At 47.8% G+C, this 18,282-nt stretch overlaps 1 protein-coding gene across 1 annotated transcript in view; it reads left to right on the top strand.

Annotated features, from left to right (window-relative positions):
- The window catches only part of TTLL5 (tubulin tyrosine ligase like 5), a 213,114-nt gene that overhangs the window by 167,829 nt on the left and 27,003 nt on the right, over window positions 1–18,282 (top strand). The window lies entirely within an intron of this gene.

Raw genomic sequence — 18,282 nt, 5'->3', positions numbered from 1 at the left:
GTTGAGGGAATTCCTGGCAGAGGTTACACAGGAAGGACGGGGCTGTAAGAGAGCACGGAGGCTAGAGAAGAAGATGGCCAAACATTGAGCACCTTCCTGTCTGAAGAAGTGGGCAAGAGCCCAGGCATCAGCCTCTGCCCATGTGGGGCAAGGCCTGCAGGTGGGCAGAGGGGGTCTGCTTGCTACACCCTCACCACCTCAACATCAGTGATAGCATTAGGAGGTCTTAGGGTTTGCCTTTGGCGTGGACACCGACATCAATCATAGGGGTGGGTGCTAAGCAACCACTCCCGACCAAACATTCCCTAGGCTGTGTGTCTATGGTTCAGTAGGGTGGAAGCGCCCAATGGCCCTTCCTTTAGTGATTCATCTTGGAGTAATTTAGATGAAGGTCTTCTCCTCCCTGCCAGCTGGGATGTTAAAGTGGTTGTTGAAGTGGTGATATAGCTGCTGGATACTCCCTCTCCCTTCCTTCCCCTCCTTCTTATCTAGGTATGAACATCCTTCTTTAAAAGATTTGGGCAGGAACTTACAGCCCCCTCTGACGTGCGTGATCCCTATCAGTTCCTCCCTGAACACAGGCCCTTAATGGTGAACTTGGACTTCCTCCTTCAAGGATAAACCAACACTGAAAAACCTTTGGTGCCAGGGGAAGGATCATGAAACTTAAAAAGAAGGCTTCCCAGAAAAATATCAGCAGGGTCCCAGGGAAGAAAGCAACACTTAAGAAACTAACCTGGGGTGTGTGTATGTGTTTTCCTGATGCATGGAACACAGCTTGTGTGATGTTGAAACAGCCAGTGATCTCAGGTCAGGGGGAGGCCCAGGGACAAAAACCACCAGAACATCAGAACCTGGATGCTGCAAAACGTTGCATTTGTGAAATGGAAGGATAAAGTGGCAGAGCTTCTGGGGAAAAGTGTGCAAGGAAAAAGACTGAGAGGAAAGGCAGATTGAACCTAAAATAAAGCATTTCGGAAAAAAACTAGAATGCTCACCATTGTCAGCAAGTTAAGACATAAAGAGCATAACCCAGGTGCACAAGGATTTCGACTGATATAATTAACAATATTACATCAATACATGACTTTGGGCCCTGCAGGGCCCCCTTAAATAATTGTAAAAACCTCAATTGTAAAATACCTCAATGAAATCTTCAAAAAATAAAAATTGCACAGACCTCATTCTTTGACCACTTGGCAGTAAAATTAAGTATTAAGATAAAAGGACTTGACAAAACACCCACATGATTTGGAAATTTTAAAACATTTTAAATACTTAAAAATTTTAAGGAAGTTGGATCAAAAGTATATTGCAGACTGCAGTGAAAATAAGAATTATCAACAGCCAAACATACTTGAAGTAGAGTCAAAAGTAAATTCATAATCTTCATCATTTCTTTTTCTTTTAATTATTTTTCAGTTGAGAAGCAGAGAGACACATACAGAGAGATCTCCCATCTGCTGATTTACTGGCCAGAGGTCCTCAACCGCCAGGGCAGGGCCAGGTTTGACACCGGGAGTCTGGAACTCAATCCAGCTCTCCCACGTGGGTGGCAGAGACTCCATTACTTCAGCCACCCACTGCTGCGTCCCAGGGGCTGCATCAGCAAGACGCTGGCAGAAGGAGCCAAAGCCAGCAATCAAACACAGACACTCTGATGTGGAACATTTTGGCAAAATGGTTAGCCACATGTCCATTTCTAGAATACAAAAAGACTGAAAAGAAATTGTCAAGATACAAAGGGCAGGTTGCTCAGAGAGTTGCGCTAAAAAGAGTTGTGAGGTCTTTTGTGAGCTTGGGCCAGGGTGGGGGTGAGGGGTGGTGGGGAAGGGTCAAGGGCAGCAGAAGGGCCTTCTCGGATGAACAGCATATGATGAGAGTGGCAAATATGCGTGCCACAGAGTTGTCATCCCTGAGCTAAGCTAAGCTTTTTACCCTCTGAAGTTAGAGAAGAGAGAAAGAAAGGAACAAACAAAAGGTGAAAGAGAATCAAGGGACTGCCATGGTGGCATAGAGGGTAAAGCTACTGCCTGTGACACCAGCATCCCATATGGGCACTGCTTCATGCTCTAACTGCCGCAGTTCCAGTCCAGCTCCCTGTCGATGACCTGGGCAAAAGCAGTGGAAGATGGCCCAAGCATTGGACTGCCCCTTTCCCTGACATGGGAGGCCTGACTGAAGCTCCAAGTTCTGGGTTCCTGGCTTTGGCCTGGCTCTGCCCTGGCCATTGCAGCCATCGGGAGAGTAAACCAGCAGATGCAAGATTTCTCTCTCTCTCTCTCCCTCCCTCTCTCTCTCTCTCTCTCTCTCTCTCTCTCTCTCTCTCCTTTTCTCTCTAACTCTGCCTTTCAGAATAAGTAATTAAATCTTTTCAAAAAAAAAAACAAGAAAAATAAAGTGAAAAGCAATATAATTACTAAGTTCAAAACCTCATCCAGTGTAGGTGTGGGGATAGGGGAGAAGGAACTCATCATACCTCTCCTAGGAAAGAAGGGACTAAAACTGGAGGAGAGACCACGGAAGTACACCTAGTACAGTCAGCCGAGGGCGGAAAGCATGGACTGTGCGGTTGGGTGCCACTGAGCGCTGAAGACTGGGTGAAAGCTCGGGAAAACCCAGGTAGAACAAGGGAGGCGTTTCCTGACCCTCCAGATTGCTTTCCTCTTAGAGGAATACAGTGCTGTCAACATCATCTCTGAAATAGGTCTTCAAACTTCTTTTTTTAACTCTTCATAGGCCAGGCTGATGCCTGCAAGAGGAAGTTGAGATTCTTACTGTGGCATTCAAGACTCCCACAGCAGCACATCCTCCATCCTCTTCCCACCCTCTCCATGCTAGGTTATGCACTGGCACACACACCAGCTACTCCAGATTCCTACCTGCTCATGTCCCCTCTACTCTACCCTGAGCCCTGTGCACTCAAAAGTCTGGCCTTTGATTCAAGATGGGCTTTTAGTTTATCACACAGGTGGCATTTTTTTTTCCAGCTACCCCATTCTCAGCTCCTCGAATGCCTCTACTTTGTTCTTCCTTGTTTTATGTTTTCAAATATACTTTCTGCTTCCTATACATCTCTGTGGGACAGATCTTTTGTCTCACCCTGTCATCACATGTGTATGAAATGTCCAGGGCCAGCATTTAGCCTAGCAGTTCAGAAGCCTGCATCTCGTATCCGAGAACCTTGCTTCCCTGACCACCTCTGGCTCCTGACCCCAGCTTCCTGCTAAGGCAGACCATGAGAGACAGCAGTGATGGATCCAGTCAAGTTCCCGCCACCCTTGTGGGAGTCCTGGATCCAGCTCAAGCTCCTGGTCTCAGCCTGCCCAGTCCTGGCTGTTGCTGGTATTTGGATATGTCTCTCCCCTTCACGTGTGCTTTTCAAATAGATAGAATCAATTATGTGGTGTGAAGAGCTATAGAAAGACAATGCAGCTTCCTAACAAATTTAAAGGCAGTATAACCATGCAGAAAGCATGGCAGAGTCTGAGAAAACAGAGCCTCAAACCATGTCTGGCAAGTGGTAGATGCTCCTTAAACATTTCTCGAAGGAATGGATGAAACTGACAAAAAATAGAGTGGATCTCCTTCCAGAAGACTGATGAATGAAGGAAAGGGTCATGTGAGAATGAGCAGGAACTGAAAGGACTGCACGCTCAAGTGTAGTGGAATGGATGAGGTGCTGTCTTTCCTTAATGTGGAGTCCTAAGTACCACTGATGATCAAAGCTTAGCTTCATGAGATGTTTCTCAAGTAGACTTTACAGCTAGGTTCCAGTTAGCAGTATTGTAGTCATTATTTTCTTAGGATTAGCACATTAGCTTCTGTTTGTACAATGCACATCTAATCCCTGGACTGTTGGATGAAAGGAATGTAGCTATGGCAGACATGTGGGAAGGAAAGCCTCAAATGTTGAACCTGTGAGGACACATTGTTAGGAGAAGTTGAAGTACATATTGCTTCTCCCCCGCCCCCTATTATTGATTCCTTTAACCCAACTTCCACTCTTGAGATTTTTTTTCCTCTCTTTGGAATTAGAAGAGGTTGGTTGTCAGTATTCTATAAACATGATCAAGTTGCAAGTTGATGGCTTTCAGGACCTTCATAAATGCCACCATGCCTGTTTTGTCACAGCCCTGGTGAGGTCAGCATTTCCACAATCTGGAGCGTTGGCCTTTTGTGGGGCCTTCCTTCCACAGAAGGATCAGCTCTGATGTGGTGGCATGAACCCAAGATAAACTTTCGCTAAACCATTGAAGGAGAAAACTGGTAGCTTGGAAAGAGCCCCAGGAGAGCCAATGTAGCACCCAACCAAGTCAGTCTTGTAATGAGCAGAGCAGACCCATCCCTCCTGTTGCTTGGAGGAAAGTCTCCACTGATGAAAGTGAAGAGGAGGAGCAAGGGTGGGGGGAGTGCAGCAGAAGCCCTGCTGGGTAGGGATGTGCTTCTTTGAACCTTCTTACGATGCTGGTGATTTGTTATGGGAACTATATGGCATGGGGTTTATTTTTTGTTTTTAAATTACTGAGAGAGAGAGAAAGAGAGAGGAACATCCCATTTGCTAGTTCACTTCCCAAATCTAAGCAAAAGCTGAATCAGGTTGAAATAGCTAGAAACTCAGTCTTGGTCTCACACAGGTGTGGCAAGGGACCCAGCTACTACTTGCTGCCCTGCATGATACACATTGACAGGATGCTGGAATCTGGAGCAGAGCCTAGATTCTAACCCACGTTTCCAATATGCCATGCAGGCATGCCTTCCAGCAGTTGCCTTAGCCACTAGGCCAAACACCCACCCAAATGCCCCAGTGGCATGGTCTTGCTGCCAGAGTAATTCTTAGCCAGCCTTTTTTTTTTTCTTTTTTAAAGACTTACTTATGTTTGCTTTAAAGGCAGATTTTCACAGAGAGAGAGAGATCCTCCATGTGCTGGCACAGTCCCCAAATGGCTGCAATGGCCAGAGCTGAGCAGATGCAAAACCAGTAGCTTCATCCAGGTCTCCCATGCGGTTCCAAGGGCCCAGGGAGTTGAATGGAAAGTGGAGCAGCTGGGACTAGAACCAGTGCCCATATTGGATACCAGTGACTGAAAGTGGATGAGTTACCTGTTGAACCATGGCACCTGCCTCTCTCAGCCAGCCCTGTGATTGATTTATAATCCCTAAGTAAATGCTTGTAATAGAACTCTTCCAAAATGGTAGACACGGACAGCATGACATCTTACAAGGATAGTATTTGTACTTTCCTAGGAACTTCTTTGAAAGGCTCAGAAGAGCTGTTCTCTTGGAGCAGGAAGAATGCCACTGTTGGGCATTCAGAAGAACATGAGGCAAAAAAGTGCCAGGAAATGGAAAAGAGCAAATGAGTCTCATTCTGGGTTAGGATGTATGTATATAATTTTTGTTTGGAAAGGCAGACATACAGAGAGAAGGAAAAACAGAAAAATCCTCCATTCACTGACCCAATCCCCAAGTGGCTGCAAACAAGCAGAGCTAAGCTGATCTGAGGCAAGGAGCCAAGAACCTCCTCTGGGTTTCCCACATGGGTGCAGGGTCCCAAGGCCCCGGGCCATCCTCCACTAGAAACTTTGCAGTTGAGTCTCTGAACATGCCCCCAAAGAAAGAGACTAATTTAGTTGAAAGAAACATGTCACCGTTAATGGGATCCTTCTAACTATTGCTGCTCTACACAGCCGCATCATTGGTTGCATTTTAGGTGGCTGGGTTAAGAGGCAGCCTTCCCTTGGGTGGTTTTTAATAATTTTGGACAGTGTAGGCCATGAATTATGTTCATCACCACAGCTGAGACTGTGCTAAGCCTATGCCTCTCAACCTTTGACCTCACCCAACACTTCCCCATGTCTTCACTGGCACTTTTCCAAGAAGACTGTTTAAGGTTCAAGTGTTCCGTCTGTCACTCCTCCTGGGTTTGAATCCATACTTTTGTATAATATCAAGTTAATGGCAAATTTCTTGTCACCTCTTTTCAGTATTTCTCACTGTAAGAACTTTTGGGATTTTTATAACGACAGTTTTTCCCTCTGTGTTTGCTACCTCTTCATAACCTGGTACAGGTGCCTGATCTGTATGCAGTATACGGTTAACTCTGTGCATGCCTGTTCGTAGAGTAAGAGAATGACAGTTGCAACAATGTGGTTGATGCCATGTGCTGTCCAGTTGAGGACAGATGAGAGATGGGGGTTCCTGTCGCTCCATCTCAGTTTCCACGAGTCCTTCCTGTTGAAGGACTTCCTATGCCCCAGGTGGTAATAATAGGTCTGCACCATGTTGTGCACCAGCATTTCCATGGAAACACTGCCTCAGCAGTTTCCTCCTGAGCCACTGTGGGTGTGTCATTCTCATACACATTTTGTGCAGCCTGACCCCTTGATCCAGGCCACCTTCTTTATTTGCTGCACTGTGCAACAGTGACTCATTGTGACACTGGCAGGCAAATTGTATCTATTAGAACTTTTTGAAGAGATAATTTGTCCAATTTCAAGTGAGCCTTTTCTTCCCAAGGAATGCTTAAGAGCAATTTTTAGATTTCTGCCTTGTGGGTGGCCAATTAATTATCCTTTTATTTTCATAGCAAGTTTCTGGTAACTTGCAGGTTCTGAATGACTGTGGTCCTTCTCTACAATTTAGCGCTAATATTTCATACTGACATTGAAGTTGACAAGTCATTCAGTTCATATTTCAGCATACAGATAGGTGTATAGTGAATGCAAAGAATTTTGATCCATATTCCTAAGTAAAAATGAAAATGGTAGTAATTTTCAATGCTTACTTAGTTCTTAGTGTAACACCAGTCACAGTGCTAGGATTTACTTCAGTTAACCATTCTATCTAATCCTCACCCAACCCTGTGACGTAGGCCTTATCATTCTGTTGCTAAAACACAGTAACTAACTTAAAGACACTCAAGGAAGTTAATACAAGACTCCTGATAGAAGCATTTGCTAAAACACAAGTCTCCCAGAGGAAGCAGCAAAGAATCATTGCAGGAACAAGTGCAGTTTAGAAGTCCTCCCCTGGGAGTGGCTTGTCTGGAAGTCAGAATGCTTTATTTCCCAAGGAAATTATGTTATCACAATGAAAGCATCCTCACCTATATGTGCCTAACCCTTTTGGCCACCAGTGTTTCCATGGAAAATGTTATTCAAGAATTTCTACTTGGCCAATGGCTGGAGGAACTCTCTCTCTCTCTCTCTCTGCCTGCCTTTCTCTTTCCCTCCTTCCTCCATCCCATTCTCTCTTCTCTCCTCCTTTCTTCCCTTTCTATAACTCTGCTTTTAGGTAAAAATAAGGGGCCAGCATTGGCATAGCAAGTAAAGTTGCAGCTTACAGTGCCAACATCCCAAGTGAGTACTACTTCCAATCCAGCTCCCTGCCAAGGACCTTGGAATGGCCCAGTTGCTCAGGCCCCTGCCCACCCATGTGGGAGATGATCCAGGCTCAGGCCTGGCTGTGGTGGCCACTTGGGGAATGATGTATCTGGTGGAAGAATTTCCGTGTCTGTGTGTGTAACTCAAATAAATAAGTAAATCTTTTTTTTTTTTTTTTAATTTCCCCTTGGATAGCTGTGGACATATTTTTCCATCACAGGGAAATGAAGATCCTGTGTTAAAAACCAAAGTTGGGCCCAGTGTTATGGCTTAATGGCTAAATCCTCACCTTGTAAGCACCAGGATCCCATATGGGTGCTGGTTCGTGTCCTAGCTGCTCCACCTCCCATCCAGCTCCCTGCTTGTGGCTTGGGAAGGCAGTCGAGGATGGATCAAAGCCTTGGGACCCTGTACCCATGTGGGAGACCTGAAAGAAGCTCCAGGCTCCTGGCTTCAGACCAGCCATCGTGGCCATTTGGGGAGTGAACCGGTGAATGGAACTCTTTTCTCCTTTCTCTCCTTCTGTCTTCATAAATCCTCCCTTTAAATAAAAAATAGATAAAAAAAAAGTAGTGTCATTAAAAAATAGTCATATTCTGGCTCATGGTGGCCTCCTCCCTATTCTCCAGCTGCATCTCCTGCTCGCCATCCTCCTTACCAGCCAGATCATGTTGCCCTGAATTCTAGAATAATGCCCCACACCCTTCCCAGTCCCTAGCGCAGCACCCCTTAGTCAGTACCTCCGCAGGAAGGGCCTGGAGAACTGCACAGACAGCAGGCAAGTCCAGGGAATTCCTGCCAACCCTGGCTGGGCCCGCCCCTCCTCACACCCATTGTTGGCATCTGCAGGTTCCTAGCCCATTCTTAGCCGCCTCCCACCTCGGGGGTCTTTATGGCTGCTGTGTACTCATGGGAAATTCTTTCCCTCTCACTCCCAGTAGCGGCTGTCTGGCTGTCTTAGCTGGGCCTCACACCTCACCATCTCGATCTTTCTCATAACCCCCGGTGCTTTGTGCTGTGTGGCTTACGGGCTTGCTCTCCTCTCTGCGTCCACTCTAGTACCTAAGACAAGAATGCTTGTGTGTGAAAGAGCAAATGAATGGAAGCAGCATTGGGAGGGCAGTTGTAAAGGTTATCTTAGCTATTGCTGGATGAGGACAGCCACGACAGAATGCAGAGAACTGAGCAAATGGGAACTGCCACTTCCCACTAATGTCACAGTAGATGGCCCCACAAGCAGATGTATTTCTGAATGCAACTGATCAGATGCTTTCCAAAAGGATTTCTTGAATATTGAATATGTGCAAAATGCACTGCGAGGAGCTAACCTTCCAAAAGTAAGACCAAGACCAAGTCATTCTCTGTGTTTATGAAGCTTACATTCTAGCAGAGATGACCAATGTTAAGCAACCAGCTACAGTTTCATAATTATGATTTTGATAAATGTGATGCAGGATGTGCAGGGGAAGGTGACATCCTGTCATGGCACTTCTTGACATGGTCTGTGTTATGTCCAGCTGGCTGCAGGATCTCGGAGACGTGCAGCTGGGACATCTCCAGCTTTCTCTGGAATCTGCTCTGTCCTGTTTCCTGCCAGAGGTGGCGTGAGGGCAAGTGCTGTGTAACGTTTCTCACCCTCAGTGCTCTAGACATGTTGCACTGGATGGTTCTTAGTTGGGATCTTTGCTGTTACTGTAGGACACCTGGCGGGATTCCTGACCTCTGCCCACTCCCTGTTCATGGCACCCATGCTTGGGATAACCTGGGCCGCTGGTGGGACATCTCTCCCCGCAGAGTCCCACTGTTCCGCGTGGAGCTTGTTTGTTGTTCCTGTGAGTCACCTGATTCGGTCCCAGAAACTTCATTCAGTCATTGAGGAAATGAGTGCTGAGTGCTTAGTGTACAGCAGGTGAGCAGGCACTGTGCAGGGCCCCGGGAGGCAGCGCAGTGATCAAAGCTGGAGCTTACTTCAAGTTGCTCTCCAGGAGGGAGAGATGACACTAACTTTTAAAACCTGGGGAACACGGCCGAGGGTTAGCTGTGGACATCCTTCCTGATAAGCTGACGTGTGAACAGTCTTGAGAGCAGCAAAGGGCAGAACCATGGGAGAGCCTGTCCTTGACCTTGGCCCTTCTGTGTGCTCATCTAACCAAACACCTTTGTGTTTCATGGGCTCCTCCTCAGAAGGGCAGCCAAACAGACTGCCAGCAGCCTTAGCTCCACTGCCTCTGTGCCCACCCAGCCCTTCCCTTCATGGGTACCCACTCCCTGCCCATCCTCTGGCTCACTCCCCAAAAGAACTAAAGAGCCTGGGGTGCAGAGCCAGGAACTTCCTTGGTGTCTCCTGTGTGGGTGTCAGGAACACAAGTACTTGGACCATCTTATTCTCTCCCTGTCACTTTAACTTTTAAATAAATGAATGAATCTTTGACAACAGAAAGAGAGTTTAAAGCAGAGACTTATGTAAAGTGTAAGAGTGGAAGCAGGACATATCCGGGAGAGTGCATACTCACAGCTGAACACAGGGCGCCTGTGAGCAGACACAGACTGGCGGGGGGCAGCTTCGCTCCTCCACTCCAGGAGCCCCCTTGGTTGGATAGAGGGTGGTGTCCTAAGTGAATATGCAAATTGGGTGGAGTTTGAGCATGGTTCAGTACAAGTGATGTTCTCTGGGAAAGTTTTCTTTTTGAAAAAAACATTTATTTAGGGCCTGGCCCAATGGCTCAATTAACTAATATTCCACCTCCAACTGCTAAGATTCCATATGGGCACCAGTTCATGACCCAGCTGTTCCATCCAGCTGCCAGCTTATGGCCTAGGAAAGCAATAGAGGATGGCCCAAAGTCTTGGAACCCTGTATGAAACCCAGAAGAAGCTCCAGGTTCCTGGCTTCAGATTGGCTCAGCTCTGGCCATTGCAGCCACTGGGGAGTGAACCAGTGGATGGGAGATTTTATCTCTCTCTCCTTCTCTCTATAAATCTGCCCTTCCAATAAAAATAAATCTTTACATTTATTTATTTATTTATTTGAAAGAACTCAGAGGTAGAGGAGAAATAGAAAGATCTTGCATCTACTCTCTGGTTCACTCCCCTAAAGTGCTGCAATGGCCGAAGCCAGGGCCCTAAAGCTTCATCTCCATCTCCCACGTGGGTGCAGGCTCCCAAGCACCTGGACCATCTGCTGGTATTTTCCCAGGTGCTTTGGGAAAAGCTGAATCAGAAGTGGAGCAGCCAGGATTCCAACCAGTGATCAATGGTATTCAGGCATGGCAGGAGGAGGCTTAACTTGCTGAGCCAAGTGTGGGGCCCCTTGGGAAAGTCAAATGGGTTCTGTGTGTGGAACTCAGTGCATTCATGTTCATTACAGCATCATCATGATGGAAGAAGCTCAAGTGCCTCCTGGGAAAGTGCCTGCTCTGCATTGGGCATGCAGGGGGGCAGAACTAGGGGTGCAGGACTGAGAAACCTAGAGACGCTGAAAACCTAACAGCTCCTTTGAGTCACCTTGATTTCTGGCCTAGCCCCTATCCGTCACTCACTGTGCTGAAGTTACTTGTACATCTAGGAGCTAACAGCCTGATACCTCCGTATTCTGACTGAAGCAGTTTTTCTGTGGCTTAGAACAGCATCCTGTCCACAGAAGGTTCAGTTGCCAGTCACAGCCATTTTCCTTATCCACAGGTAGGGAGAGCAGCCTTTGTGGAGACCATGCCTCTGTAGGAAGTCCTCCGCTTGATTCATCATGGGATTCCTAAATGCAGACAGGCAGCAGGAGTCCGTTCCCTGAAAGTTAACTCACCCCAGGTCCAGCCAAGCTGTGAGACTTTGTTCCTCGAACAGTCCGAATCAAGGGTGGTTGGTGCCAGCACTGCTGGAAAACAGTTTGGCGTCTTTTCCCACTGATGGTGAGCCCGTGCTGCCTCATGAGTATTCATGGGTGGGGGGCAGTGAGGCAGGGACCACCTAGCAGGCCCCCAGCAGTGGCACCCTTCTTGACTGCCTTGCCTCCGACTACCAAGGCTAACTGTAATGGGAGGAAAGGTGTAGTCAGCAAACCTGGGAACCTGAAAGAGAAGCTCAAGTGAGGACCGCTGGCCCAAAGCCAGAGGCCTTGGCCTTGCCTCTCTGTTCACACAGCGTTCTTCTGGAGTTCTCCAGTGGTCATCGTGAGCCAGAACAGCAGAGAGCAGCCGATCAGATACCTGGCGTTTCCCTCGGGCTGCTTTGCTGTTCCCATGAGTGCGGGAGACCACGCCAGCTGCCACCAGTCTCTCCTGACCTGCAGCCCACCTCTCCCTGCTCCCCACCCTCTTCTTCATTTTAGCTCCCTCATGGGTCTGTGGTTGGTGGAAGGGACCTTAACCATCACTTCCTGAGGCAGCCATGTTAGGCTGTCTCAGGCTGAGTGTGGTGCCCCACAGCCTTGTGCCTTGTGCCCAGGCATGGCCCATGCCCGCCCACTGCCTTGTAAGTGAACATTATGTAAACCCAAAGGAACTTGCACATTGAGACTCCAGCAGTCACTTCTGACTTGCAAGTGGAGTTATTTGCCTCGCAACTCTCAGCAGCATCTTCTGTTTTCATGCTCACGTTCTCTCTCTCTCTCTCTCTCTCTCTCTCTCTCTTTCTCTCTCTCCAATTTATTTATTTTTATTTGAAAGGTAAGAGTTACAGAGAGAGTAGGAGAGAGGGAAAGATCTTCTGTCAGCCAGAGCTGGGCCCATCCAAAGTTAGGAGCCAGGAGCCCCCTCTGGGTTTGCTACTTGGATGCAGAAGCACCAAGGCCTTTGGACCATCCTCTACTGCCTTCCCAGGTCATCATCAGGGAGCTGGGTGGAAAGTGGAGCAGCCAGGACATGAACCTGCACCCCATCGGGTGAAGGCTTAGCTTGCTACGCCATGCCCACTGCCCCTCCCTGTTGGGATTCTACCCGTTCTTCCAGCAAGGGAGTCTTGGAGCTCTTGTTTCCCCTTGTCCCCAGTTCAACAAGTTCTTTTCCCCAGGGATAGGAGTTGATGACTGTCGCTCGTGCTGTTCCGCAAGGCAGAAACAGTCCCCGGTGCGGGGTCTGGCAGGAAGTGAGGTGGTGGCATTTGAGAGAGCCATGATATTCATCCCCTTCACCCAGTTTGAGCTTTTACTTCTCATTCCTTGAGCCAAGATCAGACATGGTGTTAAGCAGAGATATTGTTTTCCATTTTTCAGGGTCTTTGGAATCTCCCCAAATTATTTTTCCCAGAGCCAAACCTTGGCCCACACAATCTGGAGCCCTTGGCACAGGTCCATGACAGACTTCTGTTGGTGAAGTTGGTGAAGTCAGGACCAACTTAAGATAACAGGGCCCAATGCAGTAGACTAGTGGATAAAGTCCTCCCCTTACATGCTCCAGGATACCCTGTGGGTTCTGGTTCTAATCCCAGCGGCCCCACTTCCCATCCAGTTCCCTGCTTGGGGCCTGGGAAAGCAGTAGAGGATGACCCAATGCCTTGTACCCATGTGGGAGACCTGGAAGGGGCTCTGGGGTCCTGGCTTCAGATTGGCACAACTCCAACCATTACAGCCACTTGGAGAGTGAATCAACAGGATGAAGATCCTCTCTGTCTCTTCTCCTCTCTGTATGTCTGCCTTTCCAATAAAAATAAATAAAGCTTTTTTTTTAAAGTGTATGCAAATGTTTTTAATAATTTTCACTTGCCTTTAGGCCATATCAAAAAGGCTCTAATAGCTACCAAGAGGGGTGATGGACCCATGTGGGAAAATTGTCCTAAACTAGGAGTCGAAGTTGAACCAAGTTCAACTACAGGTTGTTTGCTTCTGCAGTGGTCTCCCAGTAGGTGGCGCTGTGGCAGTAAATTTCTCTGTTATTTGAGAGGCTTTTGTTTTAAAAATGTGGGGAATTTGAGCCAAATCAAAGAAACTAAAGCCCTAAATGAGTTGCCACGGGTGAAGTGTAACAGAATATATTGAAAAATGTATTTTAAGGTCATATGGCAATACCCTTAGGAAATAATGGGTGTTAAAAAGAAAAGGCTTTGATTAACATGAGGTCGTTTGTGAACTGGAGTTTTAGAAATTGAAGTTGAGAGGGAACAAACTTTTTTGAATTTGGTGAGACTGATGATTTAATCAAGCCTTTTATTGAGTTCCTTCAGTAAGCACGTGCTGTAGTTGTCAACCAAACAAACCATCAACCACCCCGTACCATGCCTGTGAGTGCTGAACAAGTGGCCAGACTTGACCTTGGGCAGTTGCAACCATCCTTTACCAATGCTGTCCTCAGCATTTTGTTCCCAGCTGTGGCCTCCAAAACTTTCCAGAAAATTCTGTGAAACCTTGAGGCTTTGACAATGCTTTTTCCCCCTCTAGCCAAATTATGAATGGCACACCTGCTGTGATCTTAATATTCTTCTTACCTCTAGGGCAATGTTTATTCATCCAAATACCCCAGGAGAGAGGGGAATTATTTGTCCACTACAGGATTCATTTACATTGGATCAGAATGCTTCAAATATCTTTTCCCCAGCCATCTAAACCTTTTCCAGAAAGGAATGAGAAGAGAGAAGGGAACACCAAATCCATGGCTTGCTTGTCTACCAAGATGTAGTGAGACATTGAAAACAGCCAGAGTTCTATTGGCGACCCCAGCCCTGCGGTCGTTTGAAATGCTGATACCACACTGCGTGGCCTTGAGGAGCCCTGGGTGGGAGATCACCGTTTCCCCCAGGAGACCAGCAGCCAATGTGACCGAAGTTCCAAATCAAATGGCTGGGCTGCCAACGAGCACTCCCATTCGCCCGTTCCTGGGACTGTGAGACATGGAATAGCACTTTCCCAAGCCGCTTTCGCTAGTTTCCCTTGCTGTCCAGCCCGGATCCAAGCATTCCAGGGGCACAGTAGGAGCCATAGCAAAGATGCCCAGGACCAGGGCTCAGCCCCCAGCTTTGCAGGCTTGGTCACACCCTGAGCTCACCATTCTCTTGACATGGCAATGAGTCATGTATGTGTGGTTAGTAAAACGCAGAGCAGGTCAGGATGGGGGTTGGGAGGGTGGAAAGATTTCGCCATTTCTCCTCCCCCCACTCCCCACCACCATGGCTCAGGATCACTGCCCAGGAGACTGGCCGATAGGATAGGAAGTGGAGCAACAGGTCGTGAACTGACGCCCGTATGGGATCCCGGCAGTGAGGACTTTAGCCACTAGATTATTGCAACAGGCCCAGTTTTGGTATTCTGAACGCTCTTGTATTTGGGGGCCTTTCAGGCAGTGGGGAGAGACTATCTAGTTAACTCCTAGAGGGGATGATGGCTTGCCCAGCTGCGAACCTTTCATTGCATATACCAGCCAAATCCAGAGTCCAAATAGCCTGAATCATCTTGTGTTACACACACACCAAGCCAGAATCTACCCTGCCTAACATCCTCCCGGGCTCAGCTACCTGGCAGCTCAGAGCACAGGCAGGGATCCACACCAGCCAACCCTGCCTTGCCATGGCTCTAGTTCACATCCACTCTCTGCCCCGCCTGACCTGATGCTCTCCCTGTGCCCTTCATGCTCTCTCTCAAGCCCCATTCCTTCCTTCCTGCACAGCCCCGCTGACTTGACCACGTCCTAGTCAATGCAAGCAGGCTTAGAACAAGCATCAGGAAGTAGGGACGAAGATGAATCAGGTGCATGTCACCCACTTCTGAACAGCTGATCTAAGCACTGCAGTACAGACCATCCGTGAGTGACAGCTCAGCTGGCCAAGCTTTGCTAGACTCAGTCCCACTGCAGCCACACAAGAAGGACGTGGATTCCCTCCACGGGGCAGAATTGCCTGGCTAGAAGCCATGAACTCTTTACACTGTCATGTGCCCCAGGCCTTTAGTTTTAATTGCATTTCGTTTCATAAATATCTCTGTCTTTAGAGACGAAACTCAAAAGTATAACCCAACAACCTGGTTCGAAGTCAGGAAAATGACAACCTATCTTTCAAGGGGTTGGAGGTGTATGTTTACAAACCCGCTCAAAGGGGGTTCATCTGCCTTCAAGTACTCCAGGGAGCTGTGTTTCTGCAATGGATTAAGAAATAGGCTACTGACGAGGATAACATCTGAAAATTGATATTTGTCTCTTGCTGAGCTGGCAAAATCCCAGGAGAGAAATAGTGATGCTTCAACTGCTAACAATTGCTACTTTGTTTGAAAGAGACAAGGGAAGCACAGTGGCCCCTTTCTCCAATTACACTTCTGTTATAGAAGCAAACACATCTCCTTGAGGGGGGGGAGAAAAAATACCTGGCACCCTGGGCTGCTAAGAGTCCTGCCCACCACTGCATCTTGTAACAAAGTTGTGTGGTCCTACAATTAACACCCATTCCCTTTCAGCGGAAGAAGAGCCAGTCTGTTCTTGTCGTCCTGAACCGGCAAGTAGCCAGCATACCATCGCCTTCCCCTGGGAGTCTTCATCCACAGCACGCTCGGTTGTCACTCTGTATCCTGTGGTTACCCACACACCTTGCCTCTAGCTTCAATGGGGTGCTTGTTACAGCCACATGCCTTTGCTTGACCATCCTTCTGTCCTCGGGACATAATTGCCCCCCGAAAGTTCTAAAGAAAGAAATGGCATGCCATGCCATGCCTGTCTTTGGAAAAAAAAAAAAGGCAAGCTTTGCACATGGAAATATTTACAGCTCTGCTTGTCTGATGGGTAGGGCTTGAGCCAGGCCCCAAAGAGTGTGGGTGTGCAGCTGCAGAGCTCGAAGGGCATCTTGCCTGTTGGCATGATTGGCCTGGATATTTACCCTTTATTCTCTTGGAAATGGTACTGCAAAACAAGACTCTTAGGCGGAGCACCCCTAATAACACCATGGCAGTGGTATCTTCCACATCTTTGCTCTGATCTTTTGAACATGTGAGTATCTGCAGTGGGCACCGTAAATCTCCAGGGTATCCAGCTGTCTGGTGCTAACTTGAATGTATGAAGTAGTCTTAAGCTTCATCAGTAACATGTAGCCAGGGCCCCAAGAATACAGCGAGGATACAGGTTGAAAAATCAACCTGCGGGCCCGGCACAGTGGCGCAGTGGTTAAGGTCCTCGCCTTGCACGCCCAGGATCCCACATGGGCGTCGGTTCTATCCCGGCAGCCCCGCTTCCCTTCCAGCTCCCTGCCTGTGGCCCGGGAAAGCAGTCGAGGACGGCCCAAAGCTTTGGGACCCTGCACCTGCATGGGAGACCCGGAAGAGTCTCCTGGCTTCGGACTGGCATAGTATCGGCTGTTGCGCTCACTTGGGGAGTGAATCATCAGATGGAAGATCTTCCTCTCTGTCTCTCCTCTCTGTATATCCGCCTTTCCAATAAAAAAATAATAAAAATAAATCTTTTAAAAAAAGAAAAATCAACCTGCAAGCCAGATGACCACGAGAAGGAAGAAGCTCAGGAGAGGTTGTTGGCATCAGATGGAAGAATCATCCTTTTTGTATCTGTTGGGGTGTTTGAGGGTTCCCCCAACCCCCTGCTCCCATTTACTTCCATTGTGCTTCCCAGGGAAATGAAGACATGTGACAAGTCCCAAGGAAGACATTTTGGAATTTTGTAAGAGTTGGGAATTTTTTTATTGTTTGTTTTAATTATGTCTAAGCTGCAAATTGTGTTAGGCAATGAATTTTTCATAATTTTTTATTCAGATATTAGAATTTAAAATCTGTAAGAAACCACAGCTGTCTGTCAGGCCTTTTGCTCTGCACATCCTCCTCCTCCACCCTCTCCAGAGAAGTCCCATTGTGCAAGTGTGCATACACTTGCCCGCCTCTTTCTGCAGGGGGCTTGAGTTGTCCGCAGTAACCTGGCTGATCACGAAGAGAGACACCCTCAATTTACCTTCGTTAAGGGACGATTGTGTGCATAAACACAGGGGTGGAAGAGTCTCAGGGACCAGACCTCAGGCAAATTTGCAGCCTTATTTGGGATAATGATCAGCTCTCCAGGCCAGACAGCAGTCCTGTGGCTCCATCCCTCTGACCCTCAGGTTGTCTGCTCCTCAGAAGCTGCCTTCCATCTCCTCATCCAGGTTGGCAGCTCTGCCGTGCCCATCTCCCCGTTTGATTGCTCCTCCGTGTCTTGCTTTCAGAAGGCGTTATCAGCACTACTGGTGCATTCATCCAGCAAGATGCCACCGCCAGGGGTAGAGCATCCTGTGGGCAGCTGGTATGGCAGTAAGGTAGCATGATTTTGTGTACAAAGTTGCCAACTTAGGTATTTCTGGCAGTATTCCTGAGACAGTTTTAAAGCCAGGCAGGAACAGCAAAGACTTGATGTGTAGCTTAAGTGACTTAAACTATAAAACCACTTGCAATAAAGTAAAATAGTAATAAATAAACAAATAAGGGAAAATCAGGAAAAACAAGGTAATCTAGATGTTTACAGTGGGTGGACAGAGTTAGGCCTCTCACTTAGTGGTTCAGGTACCAGTTAAGGCATTCGCATCCTGGCCCCAGCCCAACTTCCTTTTGTTCTGCTTTAAGGTTTATTTATTTATCCCAAAGGCAAAATACCATAGGAGAGAAATACCAGAGATCTTCCATCTGCTGGTTCACTCCTCCAGATGGCCACAACAGCCAAGGGTGGGCCTGGTCAAAGCCTGGAGCCATGACCTTCATCAGGTTTCCTACATGGCTGACACTTGGGCCACATTCCATTGCTTTCCCAGGCACATTAGCAGGAAGCTGGATCAGAAGCAAAGGATTCAGGATTCACCCAGCCCCCATATGGGATGCTGGGGTCGCATGTAGCAGCTTAACTCACTGTATCACAGCTGCTGCCACCCCCACTGCGGGTTGCGCCTCAGGGTTCCAGCTTCCTGCTAATGCAAACCCTAGGAGGTGGGAGTGATGGCTCAATGGATTTGGTCTGCAGCT

Source organism: Ochotona curzoniae, unplaced genomic scaffold, assembly GCF_017591425.1.
Source record: "Ochotona curzoniae isolate NIBS_2020 unplaced genomic scaffold, NIBS_Ocur_1.0 contig_2688, whole genome shotgun sequence".
NCBI classification, from domain to species: domain Eukaryota; kingdom Metazoa; phylum Chordata; class Mammalia; order Lagomorpha; family Ochotonidae; genus Ochotona; species Ochotona curzoniae.
Note: the sequence above shows the minus strand (reverse complement) of the source record. Positions and strands in the feature narration are given on the sequence as shown.